Below are 22501 nucleotides of genomic sequence, written 5' to 3'. Positions count from 1 at the left end.
TTTCATCCATGCTCTCACTGAGAGGCTGACAGGATTACTTAAAACTCCAGTCCCAATTGCGAAGAGTACTACCCTCCATAAGAGACTATAACCAATCTTCTGACACTTCTCTGCTAACCTCCTGTGATGAAAGGCAAAAAATAACTGGGGGATAAGGGAAGTGGGGGAGGTATTTAAGTCTTTGGCTTAGGTGTCTTTGCCTCCTGCTGGTGGCCAGTTTCTGAATTCCCAAAAATAATGAATGCAGCTGTGGACTCTTCCCGTTTAAGAAGAAAAGGAAGTTGTTGAACATAGAGAGTGCAGAGAGTGCTGATAGTCATGGAAGGTTATAGTAAACCTGGAGATTTTATTAAAATAATTATAATCTTTCCATTCTTGCTCTTAACTATCTCAACTCCTTCGTCTTTTTAATTTCTCTTTTTACCCTCTCCCTTCTGTCTCAGACCATGAGGCCTATTTATGAAAGGTCTTGCGGACCTGATCCAACAGTGTGGATCAGGTCCGCAAGACCTCGCTGAATGCGGAGAGCAATACGCTCTCCGTATTCAGCATTGCACCAGCAGCTCACAAGAGCTGCTGGTGCAACGCCGCCCCCTGCTGACTCGTGGCCAATCGGCCACCAGCAGGGAGGTGTCAATCAACCCGATCGTACTCGATCGGGTTGAATTGTGGCGATTCCTGTCCGCCTGCTCAGAGCAGGCGGACAGGGTTATGGAGCAGCGGTCTTTAGACCGCTGCTTCATAACTGGTGTTTCTTGCGAGTCTGAAGACTCGCCAGAAACACAGGCCCTTCAAGCTCCATAAAGAGCTTGATAAATGGGCCTCCATATCTTCCCTTTACACTCTTTCTTTTCCCCATCTCATTATTTTCACTCTTTTTTTCTCCTTTCTCTCTTAACCCTACCTTCTTCTTCACTTCCACTTTTTCTCTACAGTCTCCTTTCCATTTGAAAAGCTATAAGAGTAATAATTTGGCAAAAAATGTTACCGTACAAAATTAACATAAGAAACTTAAAAAAAAATACTGCTATAAATATACACAAAAGGGGAGACTTGTTCCCATTAAACATTTGGCACTATACATTTCAAGTATGCATATTATAATACATAACAAGAAATCCAGATTAGAACAGTTAAAATGATGACTATTATTTACATTCTTTCCTGATAAAAAAAAGTCTACAGTGCCAAGTTGCTGCCATTTTAGAATCTGATTTCTCAAAAGGTATGAGGACAGCCAACAAAAATATAGACATTCCAGAAATCGAAAACAAAAATAGAGACAAGGCATACACTCTTTTATGTTTCAAGTCAGAAAAAATAAAGACTTTTTTTTGAGCACTAAAATTTAATGATTTAGAAAATCTGGGCTTACTGATGTACAGCAGCGGTTTCTAACTTTTGTTTTTTCAAGGGGCCATATTGGATTTATATATTTGCAGGGTCAGTGAACACACTTTAGGAAGTAAATTAAATATGGGGAAATAAAATCCTGGATAAATCGCCAGAAAACTCAGAAACTCTGTTTCTAGGTTCTGACTATGGATATGGATGACTTAAGTTAATCTTGGCCCAGCTGAGGGTGTGAGCCACAGACCTGCTATGAACTTTTTCCTTGATACTTGATATAAACAATTGCTGTAGTGATGAGGTCTACAATATTTAGAAAAAGAAAAACTTCTGAGTAGCAAATATCCATCGCTCCCAAAAGCAGCAAACTCTGCTTACGCTTGTCTGAAGACCTGTTCTCACTGGACTACAACACCCATAACGCAGTGGGTGTGCATGACCTGAGTTAGAACAATTCCACATAGAAAAACACTAACAAGAAGAAAACAGACACACTCTATGGGCTAAAAACAATTCAGAATTTGTGAGATTGCATCCGGTACATATTTGTTTTTCTGTAAAAACTTTAACACACGCTGTCTGTACTAGGAGCTGGGTCTGCAGCTCTGAAGACCATACATTACAACCAATTAGATTAGGACATTACTTGCATGTTACAAGCAATATTACACTATATATGATATTTATTTATTTATTTGCTTGGTTGATGGAGTCAAATTGACCATGTGCAGAAATACATAATCAAAAATAAGTGTGAGAGGGAAGGGATTTTCTCAGCTGCATTGGAATAGATATCCTTTATTACAGGAAAATGCTGAAATGCTGTTGAGTACATTTAGTCACCAATCAGCAAGCGCAACCCAGGTGCTGAGCCAAAAATGGGCCGGCTTCTTAGCTTAGATTCCTGCTTTTTCAAATAAAGATAGCAAGAAAACAAAGAAAAATTGACAATAGGAGTAATTTAGAAAGTTGCTTAAAATGGCATGCTCTATCATCTGAATCATGAAAGAAAAGATTTGGGTTTAGTATCCCTTTAATGAAATTTGGCATACAGATAGATTTTGTCTAGTAGGTGCTATTTTCCTTTGGTTAAATACACAGATTTATCAAGCAGTGGATGCTGCTTTCTACGCCCAAGGTTTCCGGCTCGCCGGAAACCTAAGCTATGACCGCTGCTCCTTAACTTGTCCGCCACCTTTTACAATCTAGATGATTGACACCCCCTGCTAGTTGCTGATTTGCCGCGAATGCACAGGGGGCGGCACAAGAAATGCTTGTGCAATTATAAATGCCAACAGCGTATGCTGTCGGCATTTAGCGTTGTCGGGCGGACATTATTCGCTACAGCGAATCATAACCGCCCACCATTTGATAAATCTACCCCAAACAGATGAAAAGGTATTTGAAGACATGTTCAGTTAGCAGGGGATTTTGGAAACTGTAGACATAGATATTTGTCTGTATGGTGCTGTATCATGGAGGGAAGTGAGCACCTGCAGTGACAGATAGATTAGATAGATAGATAGATAAATAGATAGTAATGTTCAGACCCTTTCATAAACTAATAACAAATAATCTTACCAAAACAAGGGAAATTCTGTACCTCTTTAAGGATCAATAATAAAATGTAATAAAAGTCAGGTCCAGTAAAAGTCTGTTTCTTGGTGAAAGTTTGGCACCTTGAGCTGTAGACACTCTATGATGTTGGCAGCTCCTGTGTTGGAATTTGCAGTATAGGGACAGTATAGTATAGGGACTGTCTAATCAAAAATAAACTTTCATGATTCAGATAGGGCATGTTCTCTTAGTATTCTTATTTGAAAGCTAAACCTAGGGAAGCTCATATGCTAATTTATAAACCGTTGAAAGCCGCCTCTTATCTGAATGCATTGACATTTTTTCACAACTCGAGGGTATTTGTTCATGTGTGCCATATAGATAACGTGCTCAGGCCTGTTGGAGTTACCTAGGAGTCAGCACTGATTGGCTAAAATGCAAGTCTGTCAAAAGAACTGAAATAAGTATGCAGTCTGCAGAGGCTTAACTACAAGGTAATCACAGAGGTAAAAAGTATATTAATATAACACTGTTGGTTATGAAAACTGGGGAATGGGTAATAAAGGGATTATCTATCTTTTTAAACAATAACAATTCTGGTGTAGACTGTCCCTTTAACACATGTACTGCTGCCTGTAGGACTGTGGGCACATGGGAAGGTGCAATGCACTGAAATTTGTTAAACTCTTTATGAACTGCCTCACTATATGTGCTTGAAATGCTAGTCAGTTGCTCACTCTTTTTGTACACTTGTATAATGGCGCACTAGAAAAATGCTGGATTTCTTTTGCTTTTGTAGCTCTCACAAGTGTAATTTACTGCATTACTTGAAACGTTTGGACTACATTTGAAAGAAGACAATTTTCATACAGGGCAGGTGTTCATAATGAAACTTCTGAAACGATTCTTGGACTTTGATAAGATTGCTTCATGTGTGAGTACAGGACATATTAATGAGAGTTTTCCTTTAGATGCAGCTCTTGCCTGGTTAAAAAATACACCAATTAATAGTAAGTAGGACTCAACTGTTGGATACCGGGTGTGGTGAAGTGTTAAAAAGGACTTTGTTTTTTTTATCCATGAGACTATCAAGACTCAATGAATATGGTGGTGCTTTTTAAATGTCAAAATATATATACGTTATAGTAGATTTTTAGGTAGACCAGCAAGCAGATTTTATCATGATCTCAAGAAGGAATTTTAACTAGTCACAAATAGTGCTTGTAGTCTCAGGCTATATTGGACAAAATATATAGCAGTTGTAATTTATCGTGCTATACTGGAAGATATCCTATAGTATATCATGTTATTTGGATTATGAATTCACTTTTGGCAGCAACAATTGCCTTGAGAAAAAAAAGGCACTACTGAAAGAAAAGGAAAATGTGTTGTGTACTATAATGATCTATTATCATAGCAAAGTTATGTAAATTTTACAGGTTGAATTGATGTGCTGAACTCTAGTGTCCTAATCTTGTTTGCTGTGAGTTATTTCTTAGTTCTAGAAAATAAATGTACTTGGAAAACAGTTATCGCCCTTCTTTAAATGAGTTATGTTTTTTTTAGTCTGGCAAGTGCAAGAAAATACTTATGACATCATTCTTTTATCTTAAGGAGAGCCCCTGAAATCAAGACAGTCAGGACAAATTGAGCTATAACCAGACTGCTAAATAACATGAAATTGTCAGAATAGCTTTCAGATTGCCTGGCTTTGCTTCACAGAGAACTGATGTTAATGAAAAGGAGTCTGCCTGCCTTTGCCACAAGCCCCCTCCTTCACAGCTCTGAGTGATACCATATGGTTGTAATACACAACACAAAAGCAATTAAAAAGTCATCATGGAACTGACTCTGAAAGGTAATGCATTATCAGACTTTAATTGTCTAACTCGAAAAGGAAAAATGTTCACTTGTTAAAATAATGAGTCAAGAACAGCACATTTACTTGAATTGAACAAATTATACATATTTCCCCAGCAATAAACTAGCTCTGTGCTGTTTATTATGTGTGAAAATAATGTCCCCACAACACAGGTATTATACTAATCACTACTGGTCTACCATTTAGGTAATAAAACAAAAATGTAAAAGCCTTAGGCAATTCTCAAGTAGATTTTTTTTTCTAATAGGCAATGTTCACTGAAGAAAGTTTAATATATGCAGCATGTTGCTGTGAATGTTAGACTCCAAATAATTCCAGCATTATGAGTGTGTGTGTGTGTATATATATATATAAAACAAAAAACAATGGACATAATATTTTGCTATTTTTGGTTAATCCAGTGATATTTATGTACTATATAAAACCAGAGATATGGAAACATCTGCAATCACCGGACTTGCAAACAAGTAATAAATGTATTCATAAAAAACATGTGACATCCCTTCCTCATATATACACACACACACACATATATATATATATATATACACACATACATACATATACACACACATAAACGTACACGCTCACACACTTATTTATATATATACCCAGAGAGAAAAAAAGTTACTAAGTTACTATTGCTTTTAATGTAAAAGAAGAAAAAACGTATCTTTCTTTCTTGCCAAGAACTAGTGTAAGTTTCAAGCTCTGTATGTATTTCTGTACGGTTTATACTTATATATTCCTAGACTGGGGACATGGAGGGACATAAGTATAGTATGTTGGTCCTTAGGTGGGAGGGACAGTCACTAATTATGTGCTCTATAGTTACCACTGTCACTCAGAGACAGACATATGTCCCTATTTCCAGAATTTCCCTTAGCCCTGACAATAGATTACACAGACACGCCCATAACCTACCTAGACAAGACTCTTATCTCACCAGCTATCTACTTATGACCCCGCCCCCACCTAACATGGCCTCGCCCACAAAACAACACCGCCCTGCAAGCTCTGAGTTCCTATTACCTAGCTGCAAATGTTGGGAGGTATGCACCAGGTGAGTGCACATTTGCTAATACACACACATATACATACACAGAACATATGAGAAGAGCACATAAAGGAGAAAACTGATAACAAGCAAACAATCTGTATAAATGATCTTCACAGCATGTTTGTTTTCCCTTAAACCATCCACAAAATATGTTGTGCATATTTTTGTATGTTCAGAGTATTTCAGTCTGAGCTCTGAAACATTACTATTTAAATGAAAATAATGAATAACTGTTTGTGTGCTGCTCCAACATGCAATTGCAACTCCAAAAATGGCTACCACATTACCTTAGGAAAACGCAGGTTTAATGACTCACTTGCTTTACAGATAATAACTGTTAAAGAGCAACTTTGTGGTTCCTTCATTTACCTTGGTTTTTCCTCACACAACAGAAAATTGACATGGTTCGTACAAACCGTCATGTGATCACTGCTCCACCCCTTTCTCTAAAACAGAGGTTAAGTACAAATGCTCACTGCCAGCCATGAAAAACAACAGCCCCATTGCGTGTGTAATTAGTGTGTGAAATGTGTGTAGTTTGACTTCTCCTTATAAACGTACATTAGGGTTTATCATTGAACAGTGAAGAATTTAAACTAAGAATTTTAAAGGGATAGGAAAGTCAAAATTAAACTTACATGATTCCGATAGAGCGTATAAATTAATTTTAAGACACTTTTAAATTCACTTCAATTTACAAATGTGCTTTGTTCTCTTGATAACCCTTGTTGTAAAAGAATATGCACATATCCTACACTAGTGGGAGCTGCTGCTAATTGGTGCCTGCACACATTTGTCTTTTGTGATTGGCTGACTAGATGTGTTCATCTTGCTGCCAGTAGTGCAATGCTGTTCCTTCAGCAAAAGATAACAAGAGAACGAAGCAAATTTGATAATGGAAGTAAATTAGAAAGTTGTTTAAAATTGTTTATTATCAAGGTAAAATACTGGCTAAAGAACGTGCTGAAAATAACCCCTCTTTCTCTGACACTGTTTCAGCAAAAAACAGCAAGAGCCCGGTAAACAAAATAATGAAAAAATAGTAATTTCCACCTTTCTTGCCACCCGGGATTTAATTTGTAAAAAAGTCGCGCAATTCCAAGCGTTTCTGAAATTAAATTTTTTTGAAAAAGCAGTGTATAATTGAGTAAAGAGACACGAATATAGATAATGAACTTGAGATCAAAAAATTATTTGACAACTGGGCAGCCTTCTTAAAGATATTTACCCCTACAGAAATAGAACATATCATCTTTCCCTTTCAAAACACAGAATTAGTTCTGTTAGGTAATTGGTAGTAATAAGTTCTCCCCCTTTTTTTTCTTTTTTCTTTTTTTTTTTTTCTCCATACAGGGGGAGGGGATAGGGGGGAAGAGGTGGGAAAAAAAATCCCAAAAGCATTATCTGAGATAAATTATTATGTTGTATTAATACTTTATATAGCGTGAATTATAATTTTATGCACAAATGTTAAAATTGAGTCAATATAGCATCATGCAAGTCTAAACAGAATTGCTAGACATTATTATGCTATAATGCTTTTTGTTTTCCTTTTTCAATGTGCATGATAACAAATGTATTACATTGTCTTTAACTATGCTTTGGTGTATAAATAAAAATATATAAAAAAAATGGTTATTATATTCAAAACATAAAATAAAATTTTTGGGTTTCCTGTCCCTTTAAATTTAACGAATAGCCAAGAAGTGGGGTGATAAGAAAGGAGCGAAAGCATCAACAAGGAATTGGAATAATTGTGCTTTATACAAAAAAATCATAACCACCATATAAAGGGTGGGTCTCATGGACTCTTGCCAATATGAAAGAAATGAATTTATCAGGTAAATTCTTAAATAAATTATGTTTTCTTTCATGTAATTGGCAAGAGTCCATGAGCTAGTGACGTATGGGATAGCAAATACCCAAGATGTGGCACTCCACGCAAGAGTCACTAGAGAGGGAGGGATAACAATAAAGACAGCCAATTCCGCTGAAAAATGAATCCACAACCCAAATCAAAAGTTTTAATCTTATAATGAAAAAAACTGAAATTATATGCAGAAGAATCAAACTGAAACAGCTGCCTGAAGTACTTTTCTACCAAAAACTGTTTCTGAAGAAGAAAAAACATCAAAATGGTAGACTTTAGTGAAAGTATGCAAAGAAGACCAAGTTGCTGATTTGCAAATCTGATCAACAGAAGCTTCATTCTTAAAAGCCCAGGAAGTAGAAACTAACCTAGTAGAATGAGCCGTAATCCTCTGAGGCGGGGAATTACTTGACTCCAAATAAGCATGATGAATCAAAAGCTTTAACCAAGATACCAAAGAAATGGCAGAAGCCTTCTGACCTTTCCTAGAACCAGGAAAGATAACAAATAGACTAGAAGTCTTTCTGAAATCTTTAGTAGCTTCAACATAATATTTCAAAGCTCTTACCACATCCAAAGAATGTAAAGATCTCTTCAGAGAATTCTTAGGATTAGGACACAATGAAGGGACAGCAATTTCTCTACTAATGTTGGAATTCAGAACCTTAGGTAAAAATTGAAATGAAGTACGCAAGACCGCCTTATCCTGATGAAAAATCAGAAAAGGAGACTCATAAGAAAGAGCAGATAATTCAGAAACTCCTCTAGCAGAAGAGATGGCCAAAAGGAACAATACTTTCCAAGAAAGTAATTTAATGTCCAGAGAATGCATAGGCTCAAACGGAGGAGTCTGTAAAGCTTTCAAAACCAAATTAAGACTCCACGGAGGAGAGATTGATTTAATGACAGGCTTAATACGAACCAAAGCCTGTACAAAACAATGAATATCAGGAAGATAAGCAATTTTTCTGTGAAACATAACAGAAAGAGCAGAGATTTGTCCTTTCAAGGAACTTGCAGACAAACCCTTATCTAAACCATCCTGAAGAAACTGTAAAATTCTAGGAATTCTAAAAGAATGCCAAGAGAATTTATGAGAAGAACACCATGAAATGTAAGACTTCCAAACTCGATAATAAATCTTTCTAGACACAGATTTACGAGCCTGCAACATAGTATTAATCACTGAGTCAGAGAAGCCTCTATGACTAAGCACTAAGCGTTCAATCTCCATACCTTCAAATTTAATTATTTGAGATCCTGATGGAAAAAAGGGCCTTGAGACAGAAGGTCTGGCCTTAACGGAAGTGGCCAAGGTTGGCAACTGGACATCAGAACAAGATCCGCATACTAAAACCTGTGTGGCCATGCTGGAGCCACCAGCAGTGCAAACGAACGCTCCATTATGATTTTGGAAATCACTCTTGGAAGAAGAACTAGAGGCGGAAAGATATAAGCAGGTTGATAACTCCAAGGAAGTGTCAACACATCCACTGCTTCCGCCTGAGGATCCCTGGACCTGGAAAGATACCTGGGAAGTTTCCTGTTTAGATGAGAAGCCATCAGATCTATTTCTGGAAGCCCCCACATCTGAACAATCTGAAAAAACACATCTGGGTGAAGAGACCACTCTCCCGGATGTAAAGTCTGGCGACTGAGATAATCCGCTTCCCAATTGTCTATACCTGGGATATGGACCGCAGAAATTAGACAGGAGCTGGATTCTGCCCAAGCAAGTATCCAAGATACTTCTTTCATAGCTTGAGGACTGTGAGTCCCACCATGATGATTGACATATGCCACGGTTGTGACATTCTCTGTCTGAAAACAAATAAACGGTTCTCTCTTCAGAAGAGGCCAAAACTGAAGAGCTCTGAGAATCGCACGGAGTTCCAAAACATTGAATGGTAATCTCGCCTCTTGAGATTTCCAAACCTCCTGCGCTGTCAGAGATCCCCAGACAGCTCCCCAACCTGAAAGACTTGATTCTGTTGTGATCACAGTCCAGGTTGGACGAACAAAAGAGGCCCCCTGAACTAAACCATGGTGATCTAACCACCAAGTCAGAGATAGTCGAACATTAATTGTGATATCCTTGTATAATCCCTGCACCATTGATTCAGCATACAAAGCTGAAGAGGTCTCATGTGAAAACGAGCAAAAGGGATCGCGTCCGATGCTGCAGTCATGAGACTTAAAACCTCCATGCACATAGCTACTGAAGGGAATGATTGAAACTGAAGGTTCCGACAAGCTGCAACCAATTTCAGACGTCTCTTGTCTGTTAGAGACAAAGTCATGGATACTGAATCTATTTGGAAACCTAAAAAAGTTACCCTTGTCTGAGGAGTCAAAGAACATTTTGGTAAATTGATCCTCCAACCATGTTTTTGAAGAAACAACACTAGTTGATTCATGTGAGATTCTGCAGAACTTAAGACTGAGCAAGTACCAAGATATCGTCCAAATAAGGAAACACAGCAATACCCCGCTCTATTATTACAGAGAGTAGGGCACCGAGAACCTTTGAAAAGATCCTTGGAGCTGTCGCTAGGCCAAATTAAGAGCAACAAATTGGTAATGCTTGTCTAGAAAAGAGAATCTCAGGAACTGATGGTGATCTGGATGAATCGGAATATGAAGATATGCATCCTGTAAGTCTATTGTGGACATATAATGCCCTTGCTGAACAAAAGGCAGAATAGTCCTTATAGTCACCATTTTGAATGTTGGAATTCTCACGTAACGGTTAAAAAGTTTTAGATCCAGAACTGGTCTGAAAGAATTCTCCTTCTTTGGGACAATGAACAGATTTGAATAAAACCCCAGACCCCATTCCTGAACAGGAACTGGCACAATTACCCCAGATACCTCTAGGTCTGAAACACACTTCAGGAAAGCCTGAGCCTTTTCTGGGTTCACTGGAATGCGTGAGAGAAAGAAACTTCTCACAGGCGGTCTTACTTTGAAACCTATTCTGTACCCTTGAAAAACAATGTTCTGAATCTGATGATTTTGGATTGAATTGATCCAAACATCCTTGAAGAATTTTAGTCTGCCCCCTACCAGCTGAGCTGGAATGAGGGTCGCACCTTCATGCCGACTTGGGGGCTGATTTAGACCTTTTAAATGGCTTGGATTTATTCCAGACTGAAGAAGGCTTCCAATTGGACATCGTTCCCTTAGGGGAAGGATCAGGTTTCTGTTCCTTATTTTGTCGAAAGGAACGAAAACGGTTAGCAGCCTTAAATTTACCCTTAGATTTTTTATCCTGAGGCAAAAAAGCTCCCTTCCCCCCAGTGACAGTTGAAATAATTGAATCAAACTGAGAACCAAATAATTTATTACCTTGGAAAGAGAGAGATAGCAACGTTGATTTAGAAGTCATATCAGCATTCCAAGATTTAAGCCATAAAGCTCTTCTAGCTAATATAGCTAAAGACATATATCTGACATCAATTCTGATGATATCAAAAATGGCATCACAAATGAAATTATTAGCATGTTGAATTAACTTAACAATGCTATACACATTATGATCTGATACTTGTTGCGCTAGGGTTTCCAACCAAAAAGTTGAAGCAGCTGCAACATCAGCCAAAGAAATAGCAGGCCTAAGAAGATGACCTGAACATAAATAAGCTTTCCTTAGATAAGATTCAAGTTTTCTATCTAAAGGATCTTTAAAGAAGTACTATCTGCCGTAGGAATAGTAGTACGTTTAGCAAGAGTAGAGATGGCCCCATCAATTTTGGGGATTTTTTCCCAAAACTCCAATCTATCAGACGGCAAAGGGTACAGTCTCTTAAACCTTGAAGGAGTAAAAGAGGTACCCAGTCTATTCCATTCCCTAGAAATTACATCTGAAATAGCATCAGGAACTGGAAAAACCTCTGGAATAACTACATGAGGTTTAAAAACTGAATTTAAACGTTTACTAGTTTTAATATCAAGAGGACTAGTCTCTTCCATATCTAACACAATCAACACCTCTTTCAATAAGGAACGTATATACTCCATTTTAAATAAATATGAAGATTTGTCAGTGTCAATATCTGAGGCAGAATCTTCTGAACCAGATAGATCCTCATCAGAGATAGATAAATCAGAATGTTGCCGGTCATTTAAAAATTCATCAATTTTATGAGAAGTTTTAAAAGACCTTTTACGTTTATTAGAAGGTGGTATGACAGACAAAGCCTTCTGAATAGAATTAGAAACAAATTCTCTCACATTAACAGGAATATCCTGAGCATTAGATGTTGAAGGAATAACAACAGGTAATGTATTACTACTAATGGAAATATTTTATGTATGTAAAAGTTTGTCATGACAACTATCAAAAACTACAGCCAGAGGAACAGTTACCACAAGTTTACAACAAATGCACTTAGCTTTGGTAGAACAGACATCAGGCAGCAGGATTCCAAAACAGGATCAGATTGAGACATCTTGCAATATGTAAGAGAAAAAATAAAATATAAAGCAAAATTATCAATTTCCTTATATGACAGTTTCAGGAATGGGAAAAAATGCAAACAAAATAAGCCTCTGTAAACCAGAAGCAAAAATACATGAAGACTTAAATAATGTCAAAAGTCTGGCGCCAAGTATGACGCCCACAACTGACAAAATATTTTTGGCGCCAAAAACGTCTGCAACAAACACGAGCATCATAGATGATGCAACAACGTGAAAATTCTTGGCGCCAACTAAGACGCTGGAAATGATGAAAATACGTCAAAAAACATAATTCTCGCGCCAAAAAAGTCTCGTGCCAAGAATGATGCAATAAATTATAGCATTTTGCGCACTCGCGAGCCTAACAGCCCGCAATTTAGAAAAAAGTCAATTTGAAAAATTTCAGGTAAGAATTTTTTTTTTTTATATGTGCATTTCCCAAAATGAAACTGACAGTCTGCAAAAAGGAAATATACTGATAAACCTGAATCATGGCAAATATAAGTACAAACATTATATTTAGAACTTTACATTTAAAGTGCCAAACCATAGCTGAGAGTGTCTTAATAAAGGAAAACATACTTACTAAAAGACACTCATCTACATAAAGTAGATAGCCAAACCAGTACTGAAACGAGAATCAGCAGAGGTAATGGTATATAAGAGTATATCGTCGATCTGAAAAGGGAGGTAGGAGATGAATCTCTACGACCGATAACAGAGAACATATGAAATAGATCCCTGTTAGGATGACCATTGTATTCAATAGGTAATATCCCTCTGTCATTCCCTGCACTATGAGAGAAACCGGGCTTCAGCATGCTGCGAAGCGCATATCAACGTAGAAATCTAGAACAAACTTACTTCACCACCTCCATAGGAGGCAAAGTTTGTAAAACTGAATTGTGGGTGTGGTGGGGGGTGTATTTATAGGCATTTTGAAGTTTGGAAAACTTTGCCCCTCCTGGTAGGAATGTATATCCCATACGTCACTAGCTCATGGACTCTTGCCAATTACATGAAAGAAATATATATCTCTGTATGCGTGTGTATGTACCACTGTTACCTTCATTTTGGATCAACACAAGTTTGTGACTAAGACAAAAAGTTATACAGTGAATATTAAAGATTAGAAATACATTTATGAAGTCTTAAAGACTTATGTGCAACTGCTTCAGTTGTACAAAGAGTTCTTCTAGTGGTTCATTAATAGGCTGCACTGGCTAAACTTCTTTGGCTCCTATAGGGCTTATAAATCTCTGACTGCAGGAAAAGTAACATAAGCAGTAATAAATCTTGTCAACCGTTTGTACCTTTGCAGGGGAAACTCAGCTACACTATCTGGTAATTATATTTATGTTTTTTTCCCACACAATATGGAGCAGGAATATTGATCTATTTTTCACACAAGTCCACTTCTTACAAGTTAATTTGATAGGGTTCAGGCCAGCAGGGACATTGACTGCCTACAGCCTTAAGATAATTCTTTGGCTGTTCAGCACCAAAGTGAGGTGAAAAAGCATAAAACAATCTTAAATCTTTTTGTCTATGTACAAAAGATGTTCTTAATGAATAAATAATCATAATATTAAAGGGATAGTAAACAATTAAAAAAAAATGCAGAAACAAAAACCTTATTAACTCAAAACTACTTTACCCCCCAAAAAAAGTATTGAATACAAGTGTTTATTACTTCACGTAACAAATGAATATAAAAGGATATGATCACATCATTCGCAATAACATAGGTACAAAGCCTTGTCTGTTGCATCACAGATAATTATACACATGCAGAAATTAAACCTCTCATTTTTCATTCTTTGATGTTCAGCAAAGTCTGCGATAAATTTTACACACTGTGTCAAGTACTATATTTTGATATGTTTAAAAAGTATCTTGATCTGATGGAGTACGATAGATTAGGTCGAAGGAGAAAATGGAAAGGATGGAGACCCCCCCCCATATCACATTACACCATCACTGACCAATGGAATGTTTGTATTGTTCCCAATAAAATTCTATGTTGTGGAAGAAATCTTATTTTTGTCTCCTGTAGAACCCATACCCTTCTAAAACCATTAGTTCTTCTGTTCAATCTATCCAGAGTTGATTAGGAGTTAGAGATTTCTTCAAATGTCTTGCAATCGTGGATTTAGCCCCGTTAATGATCATTTTGAATAACTCTAGTCTGATTTTACAGGTGCTCAGGGCCTATCATTCAATATGGCATGTGTGGGATGGAGCCTGTAGTTTTCTCCAAATAAATATTTCCCACTCCCTTCTCCTCCCCCCACAGAGGCTTAATTTGACTGCACTCCCACCAAACATGTAACATGTTGCCTATGCAACCACAATCCCTCCAACAGAGGTCTGAGCTTCGGGGGTAAACTAGTTTAAGACGAGCAGGGGTTAGATACCAGCGAGTCAAAATGTTATAGTTCAGTTCTAATATTTGTGGTGAGTTTGAGGATCTATGAGTCTGCCTAAAGATTTTATGCCAGTCTTTTAAGCTAATTTGTCTGTTCAGTTCTGAATTCTATTTCCTTGTATAAGTGGGTAGGGTGTTGGAGTGTGGTTCTAATAAAAGGCGTTTGGCTAGGGATTGAGTACTTTATTTTGGGTTGTCATCTAGGCACACGCTCTCAAACCTTGTTGGAGATCTAATGAAATTTGATTTATGTGGTGTTGTCTGAAGTGAATGGTGTATCTGGGCATATTTTAGCCATGAGCTGAAAAATTCTGCTATATTTTCTCTCAGTGTTTGTTGTGGTTTGAGTTTGCCATTTTCTATTAGTTTTGTTATTGGTATCGATTCCCTGCAAGAGTGTAAGGGTTTTGAGTTAGACAGTGAAGCACCCAAAATTCGCTATTAAAAAAGATAGTAATAATGGCAAGTGGGTAGTCGATATTCCCTTTGTGTTTCTAATTAATTTGTCCCACGTGTTGAATGTATGTTTATACATCGCCAACTGTTGGATTATCTGAGGTCTTGCGTTCTTATGTACCCAACACAAAGCTCCCACATGTGGAGTATTCAAGATATAGGAATCCATAACCACCCATGCTTTTGTTGGGGCATTTTTTATTTTAATACATTTTGGGCTAGATTTGCGCTCTACTCAGTAATACCAGCGTACGTAAATACATAGCCCGGATGCCAAGCACTTATGAAAGCGTGCTTTAATAGACTTCAATGGTAGCCTCGTTTTCATGCCAACAGACGGGGCAAACTACCTAGTGCAGCGCAGGGGGCAAATCGCTAAGCAATAAATAAATATATATGTATATGCTTATATACATATACTGTATATTTATGTGTTTATATGTGTATATAAACATATAAACACATAAATATATATGTATATAAGCATATGCATATATATTTTTTTTTAAAAACACAGTCCCCCATTGACATCCATGCAACGGCATTTTCTGTGCTGTTTTTTCTAACACGCCACATCCCCTCACTTTAACCCCTTATAACTGCTTTGTGCATTTAAAAAATAAATACACAAAGAAGCTCAAATTTTTATTTTAAGTTATTCTATTGGGGCAACCTTTTTTTCATTAATCAGAGATCTGATCGCTGGTTAATGATTTCTAGGGCTAAATGCAAAAGTGATCTTGCGGTTGCATTAACCAGCCACTTGTAATGGCTGGTATTTTAACATTAACTGGTAAAGGGACACATTTGCCTCTTTACCAGCGAAAGTTAATTTAGCGCCTCACTTGTAATCTAGTCCATATAAATTATATATATATATACACATACACACACACACACACATTTATATATATATATATATATATATATATACACACACAATGCCTTGCAAAAGTATTCACCCCCCTTGGCATTTTTCGTGTTGTGTTGCCTCACAACCTGGAATTAACATGGATTGTTTGAGGATTTGCATCACTTAATTTACAGAACATGCCCACAACTTTGAAGATTTTTTTTATATTTTTTTTATTTTGAAGCAACAAATAGGACAAAATAACAGAAAAAGTCAATGTGCATAACTATTCACCCCCCTAAAGTCAATACTTTGTAGAGCCATCTTTTGCGGCAATCACACCTCCAAGTCGCTTTGGATAAGTCTCTATGAGCTTGCCACATCTTACCACTGGGATTTTTACCCATTCCTCCTTGCACTTGGATTTTTACCCATTCCTCCTTGCAAAACTGCTCCAGCTCCTTCAAGTTGGATGGTTTGCGCTTGTGAACAGCAATCTTTAAGTCTGACCACAGATTTTCTATTGGATTGAGGTCTGGGCTTTGACCAGGCCATTCCAACACATTTCATGTTTCCCCTTAAACCACTCAAGGGTTGCTTTAGCAGTGTGTTTGGGGTCATTGTCCTGCTGGAAGGTGAACCTCCGTCCTAGCCTCAAATCACGCACAGAGTGGTACAGGTTTTGCTCAAGAATATCCCTGTATTTAGCACCATCCATCTTTCCCTCAACTCTGACCAGTTTCCCAGTGCCGGCTGCTGAAAAACATCCCCACAGCATGATGCTGCCACCACCATGTTTCACTGTGGGAATGGTGTTCTTTGGGTGATTTGATGTGTCGGGTTTGCGCCAGACATAGCATTTTCTTTGATGGCCGAAAAGTAACATTTTAGTCTCATCAGACCAGAGCACCTTCCTCCATACATTTTGGGAGTCTCCAACATGCCTTTTCGCAAACTCAAAACGTGCCATTTTGTTTTTTTGCTGAAAGTAATGGCTTTTTACTGGCCACTCTGCCATAAAGCACAAATCTATGGAGCGTACGGCTTATTGTTGTCCTATGTACAGATACTCCAGTCTCTGCTGTGGAACTCTGCAGCTCCTCCAGGGTTACCCTAGGTCTCTGTGCTGCCTCTCTGATTAATGCCCTCCTTGCTCGGTCCGTGAGTTTTGGTGGGCGGCCGTCTCTTGGCAGGTTTGCTAGTTGTGCCATGTTCTTTCCATTTGGTTATGATATATTTGATGGTGCTCCTGGGGATCATCAAAGATTTGGATATTTTTTTATAACATAACCTTGACTTGTACTTCTCAACAACATTGTCCCTTACTTGTTTGAAGAGTTCCTTGGTCTTCATGGCAATGTTTGGTTAGTGGTGCCTCTTGCTTAGGTATTGCAGCCTCTGGGGCCTTTCAAAAAAGGTGTGTATATGTAATGACAGATCATGTGACACTTAGATTGCACACAGGTGGACATCATTTCACTAATTATGTGACTTTTGAAGGTAATTGGTTGCACCAGAGCTTTTTATGGGCTTCATAACAAAGGGGGTGAATATATACGCACATGCCAATTTTCTGTTTTCTATTTCTAAAAAATAGTTTTATGTATATATTTTTCTCATTTCACTTCACCAACTTACTATTGTGTTCTGACCATCACATAAAATTCAGATTAATAAAACATTGAACTTAAGGCTGTAATGTAACAAAATAGGTAAAAAGGCAAGGGGGTGAATACTTTTGCAAGGCATTGTGTATATATATATATATATATATATATACACATACATACAGTACTGCGCAAAAAAAAGTTACAGGCAGGTATGAAAAAATGCTCTAAAGTAAGAATGCTTTCAAAAAGAGTTAATAATTTATTTTTATCGATTAACAAAATGCAAAGTGAGTGAACAACAGAAAAATCTTAATTAAATCTATTTGGAGTGAGCAAACTTTGCCTTCAAAATAGCATCAATTCTTCTAGGTACACTTGTTCAGGTCAGGGATTTTGTAAGCATATAGTCAGGTGAATGATTGAACAATTATACCAAACAGGTGCTAATGATCGTCAATTTAACATGTAGGTTGAAACACAATCCTTTACAGAAACAGCAGTGTGGAAATACAACCGAGTGAGGAACTGTCAAATTCTGCTTAACAAGGTAAGGTTGCTGAATACAGATTAATATCAAAAGTCATACACCATATCAAGACTGAACACAGCAGAAAGACGGAATATAGTTATACTGCATCAGCAAGGTTTCTCCCAGGCAGAAATTTCAAGGCAGATAGTGGTTTCCAGATGTGTTGTCCAAACCCTTCTGAAGAAGCACAAAGAAACAGGCAACATTGAGGACGGTAGACAACATGGTTGACACTGGCGGACCTAATGAACAGAGGGCCCTGGTGCAAGATTTTTTTTTGCCCCCCCCCCCCCCAAAAAATAGCCCACGTCATCATCAATTACTAGTGGGAATATCACTGCTGGCCAGCAGGAGGAGGCAAAGAGCACCACAGCAAAGCTGCTATATATGTCACTTCCCTTACCCATAATCACCAGTCATTCAGCCGAAGGAAAATGGAAAAAGAAGATAATACAATGGTGTAAAAAAATAACTGTCTTAAAATAAGGGCAGGGTCGTGGACTTACTATATCCGGAAATAAATAAATTTATCAGGTAAGCATAAATTATGTTTTCTTTCCTAAGATATAGTAAGTCCACAGCACCATCAATTACTAGTGGGAACCAATACCCAAGATAGAGGACACAGATGATTAGGGAGGGACAAGACAGGTAACCTAAACAGAAGGCACCACCACTTGAATAACCTATCTCCCAAAAGAAACCTCAGCCGAGGTTGGAATTTGGAAAAAGCATGCAGAGAGGACCAAGTTTCAGCCTTGCAAATCTGACCACAGAAGCTTCATTTTTGAAATCCCAAGAAGAGGAGTCAGCCCTAGTGGAATGAGCCGTGATTCTCTCAGGAGGTTGCTATCCAGCAGTCTCATAAGCCAAAAGAATTAAACTCTTCAGCCAAAGAGCAAGAAAAGTAGCCATAGCTATCTGACGGAACAATGATTTCCTGATTAATATTCGTGTCCGAAATAAACTTTAGGAAGGAAACCTAACTTAGTTCGAAGAACCACCTTATCAGCATGAAAGATAAGATAAGGGGAATCACAATGCAGCACTGAGAGTTCTGAAACTCTTCAAGCAGAAGAAAAAGCAACAAGAAACAAAATCTTCCAAGATAACCTCTTAAAGGTCTAAGGAATGTATAGGCTCCAACAGAGCCTGCTGTAAAACCTTAAGAACAAGGTTAAGACTCTATGAAGGAGTAACAGGTTTAAACACAGGCCTGACAAAAAGATTGCAGGTCTGGCACATGCGCCAGAAGCTTAAGCAACAAAATAGAAAATGCAGAAATCTGACCCTTTAGAGTACTTGCTGCCAAACCTATCTCCAGGAGAAAAGACAGAATCCTAGGAATCCTCACTCAACTCCAAGAGAAACCTCTGGATTCACACCAATATAGATTTTTACGCCAAATCTTATGGTAAAACTTTCTAGTCTCAATGACTGACTCGGAAAATCCACGCTTAGACAAAATTAAGCGTTCAATCTCCAAGCAGTCAGCTTCAGAGAAACAAGATTTGGATGAAGGAAGGAACCCTAAAGTAAAAGGTTCTTCATCAGAGGCAGTCTCCAAGGTGGAAGAGATGACATATCCACTAGGTCTGCATACCAGATCCTGCAAGGCCACAGCTGTGCTTTGAGAAACACTGATGCCCTCTCCTGCTAGATACTAGCAATGACTCGCGGAAGGAGAATGAACGGAGGAAACAGGTATGCCAGACTGAAAAACCAGGGGACCTCTAGAGCATCTGCGGATCCCTCAACCCTGAACCGTACCTTGGGAGCTTGACATTCTGCCGAGAAGCCATAAAATCCAGATCTGATAACCCCTACTTGAGATTAAAGCCATAAAAAAACACCTCCGGAAGGAGTTCCCACTCCCCCTGATGAAAATTGGAGATGGAGAAATGGAAATACAAGGCCTCTCCCACTCCTGAGCAATAATCTCAGTAGCACGGTCTGGTACAGGGAATACCTTCAGAGGGAACATCAAAGTATTTATTTAATTTACTAGATTACTTAGGATTCACTACGATAGTTGTATCGGAGTCGTCCAAGGTAGCCAAAATCTCCTTTAGCAACATACAGAGGTATTCCGGCTTAAACCTGAAGGATACAACTTCAGCATCAGGAGAAGTAATTATACTGTCTGAGTCAGAGATTTCACCCTCAGATGCTACTGATGTGCCTTTCTCCTCAGAACTCGGAGAAGGAACAGCCTGGATAGCCACAACCGGATCAGAAACCTTAACTGAATCTTTAAATATCCTCTTGCGTTTTCCCTGAAACATGGGAAAATCAGACAACGCCTCAGAAACCACAGAGGATACCTGGGTGGCAATATCTTGCAAAGAAACTCCTACAGGAGCATGATAGGAACCGCAGAGCACTGCATGTGGTAACGATCGTGATTGGGACTCTTGAGGAGAAAGCTGCGGTAATTCTGATAACCTGAACAGCATCAGCCTTAGTGGATGGTGGGTCAAAAAAAAATCCTTTTTTTTTATTTCTTTTATAAAATAAAGTTCTTTCAAAACATGAAAAAAAAAAGGGTTCTACTTGGATAGAAAAGCAAAGTTTGCACGTAACAGCTAGCAAGGCCTCTAGTTCCATAATGCAACTAACAATATATTTAACTCGCAATAGATACCGTCTCTTTAAGGCTTAAATCAATTTATTTCAAAACAAGGTAAAAAATATATACCCCCTTTATAGGCACACTCTAAACCTCAACAAAACTGCTGAGGTGCCTACCTGCCCCAGAAGACCGGATTCTTAGCCGTTGTAATATACAGGAAACCTGGGTAGCAATGCGTCCTTACAGTTCCGGACTACTCCGGAGCTCTAAAACTAAAGTTGGAGCTATCCGATACTGGAGCTGGTAACAGCACGTGTCACCACTCCGGAAGCTCCTAAACAGGATGCGCTAGAAAGCGTGCGCTTCTGACTGCCGCCTCAGAAAGGAACCGCCTCTCTATGTACAGAGACAGTCCCGGCGGCCATAATGCAAATAAAGAAAAGGGCAAACACGTTGCCTGTTAAAACAACCGCCTGGACGGTAAGAGTGTCCTGAACCGGTAATAATTAAACCAGAACCAGGAAAAAGCAGACTGATCCACCAATGAGCCGGACAATTAACCCTGAAAATGCCCAGATCCCCTTATCACCCTCAGTGCCTGCTAATCTGCCATAATAGATCCTTAAGAGGATCAAAAATAAAGTCTAAACGTCCCTTATTCTGCAGCAAAAAGCTGCTTAAAGTGCCAGTGTCCTTTGTCTCAAAGAAAAAAACAGAATTTATGTTTACCTGATAAATTTCTTTCTCCTACCGTGTATCCGGTCCACGGCTTCCTCCTTACTTGTGGGATATTCTCAATCCCTACAGGAAGTGGCAAAGAGAGCATACAGCAAAGCTGTCCATATAGCTCCCCTCAGGCTCCGCCCCCCCAGTCATTCGACCGACGGTTAGGAGAAAAAGGAGAACCATAGGGTGCAGTGGTGACTGTAGTTTATAAAAATAAATTTAAACCTGACTAAAATGCCAGGGTGGGCCGTGGACCGGATACACCTTAGGAGAAAGAAATTTATCAGGTAAACATAAATTCTGTTTTCTCTTACATTGGTGTATCCGGTCCACGGCTTCATCCTTACTTGTGGGAACCAATACCAAAGCTTTAGGACACGGATGAAGGGAGGGAACAAGTCAGGTAGCCTAAACGGAAGGCACCACTGCTTGCAAAACCTTTCTCCCAAAAATAGCCTCCGAAGAAGCAAAAGTATCGAATTTGTAAAATTTGGCAAATGTATGCAGTGAAGACCAAGTCGCTGCCTTACAGATCTGTTCAACAGAAGCCTCATTCTTGAAAGCCCAAGTGGAAGCCACAGCTCTAGTAGAGTGAGCTGTAATTCGTTCAGGAGGCTGCCTTCCAGCAGTCTCATAAGCCAACCGGATGATGCTTTTCAGCCAGAAAGACAGAGAGGTCGCAGTCGCCTTTTGACCTCTCCTCTTACCAGAATAGACGACAAACAAGGACGAAGTTTGTCTGAAATCTTTAGTTGCTTTTAGGTAAAACTTCAAAGCACGAACCACATTGAGATTGTGTAACGTACGTTCCTTGTTAGAAGCTGGGTTAGGACACAGAGAATGAACAACTATTTCCTGGTTAATATTCTTATTGGAAACCACTTTTGGAAGAAAACCAGGTTTGGTACATAAAACGACCTTATCTGTATGAAAGACCAGATAGGGTGAATTAAACTGCAAAGCAGACAATTCAGAAACTCTTCTAGCGGAAGAGATAGCAACCAAAAACAAAACTTTTCAAGATAGTAACTTAATATCTATGGAATGTAGAGGTTCAAACGGAACCCCCTGAAGAACTGAAAGAACTAGATTAAGACTCCATGGAGGAGCCACAGGTCTGTAGACAGGCTTGATTCTGACTAAAGCC

The 22501-nt window shown here is 38.5% G+C and overlaps 1 protein-coding gene across 1 annotated transcript in view; it reads right to left on the bottom strand.

Annotated features, from left to right (window-relative positions):
• Positions 1-22501, bottom strand: part of TTC27 (tetratricopeptide repeat domain 27) — a 1013239-nt gene that overhangs the window by 220973 nt on the left and 769765 nt on the right. The gene's annotated exons all lie outside the window — the stretch shown is intronic.

Source organism: Bombina bombina, chromosome 4, assembly GCF_027579735.1.
Source record: "Bombina bombina isolate aBomBom1 chromosome 4, aBomBom1.pri, whole genome shotgun sequence".
Taxonomy (NCBI): domain Eukaryota; kingdom Metazoa; phylum Chordata; class Amphibia; order Anura; family Bombinatoridae; genus Bombina; species Bombina bombina.
Note: the sequence above shows the minus strand (reverse complement) of the source record. Positions and strands in the feature narration are given on the sequence as shown.